Genomic DNA, 1,125 nt, shown 5'->3' with positions numbered 1-1,125 from the left:
TTTATATTTCTCTTTTCACTCTTGGGTGCTGTGATACATTTTACACTTGCAGTATATATAAATGCTGTACTTCCTGGAAAATATGGAGTCCGAAAGGATCCATTATATTTTTTGAAGGCAAGAATCATAAATAGCATTCAAGGAAAATGCTATGTGTGCTGTGAGATGTAATATTTTTATATATTATATTTTAGTGTCTGAGGAAGAATAAAGTAGCTCTTAATGAAGAAGCTACTGAATTTGATTACGATAAGGCTAACGAAGACTTTGAACCGGTATTAGGTGGTGCACTTACACCTGGAATACAAATACGTGATCTTAAGAAGTCTTATACAACATGCTGGTTTCGAAAATCTGTATGTTTACATAAAAAAATGAATATTACATAATATAATAAGATAAATGACCAAGGTAATGAGCAAAAAGTGAGATGTATTCAAATTGATAAAAATTAAGCTTATTATAAAATAGGACACGTTTTGAACTCAAAGAATCTTCTCTTCAGTTAATTATAACAATAGCAACCATATATATAATTTACAAAAAGTCAGTTCAATAACATAGATATGTAAATTTATCTTAATGCAAATATTAAACTTAAGGAACGGGTCATCAAGCAACCAATATACTATGCATATATAAAATGTTCCGATTGAGTATTGTGAAAATCGAACAATCCAAATTGATAGAAATGAATAATTTCGAAGATGTAATTTCCAAAGATGTGATAAATAGATGGAATATAACTATTTCTTCGGTTTCAAGCGAGAAAATGTTGCGTCAAGTAAATAATTTTTTTTTAAATTTCGGTCATTAAAGTTACTATTATTTTACTTAGTTTATTATTTCTTACTTGTTACTCGTTTTTAGACCATTTATCTTATTGTATGTGTAATAAGAGTTTGAATTTCATATTTATATGAAATATTACATTTTTATTTATATATATGTGTAAATATACATATTGTCACGTTATTATATTCTAGAAAGTCCATGCCCTGAAAGGAATATCCGTAGACTTGTACAAAGGACAAATTACCGCTCTGCTTGGACACAATGGAGCAGGCAAAACTACGCTTATGTCTATATTAACTGTCTCTTATACACATCTCTGAGCGGGCTGGC

The sequence above is a fragment of the Wasmannia auropunctata genome, unplaced genomic scaffold, assembly GCF_000956235.1.
Source record: "Wasmannia auropunctata unplaced genomic scaffold, wasmannia.A_1.0 LD335475.1, whole genome shotgun sequence".
Taxonomy (NCBI): Eukaryota; Metazoa; Arthropoda; class Insecta; order Hymenoptera; family Formicidae; genus Wasmannia; species Wasmannia auropunctata.
The sequence above is the reverse complement of the archived record's forward strand: the minus strand, read 5'-3'. Positions refer to the sequence as shown.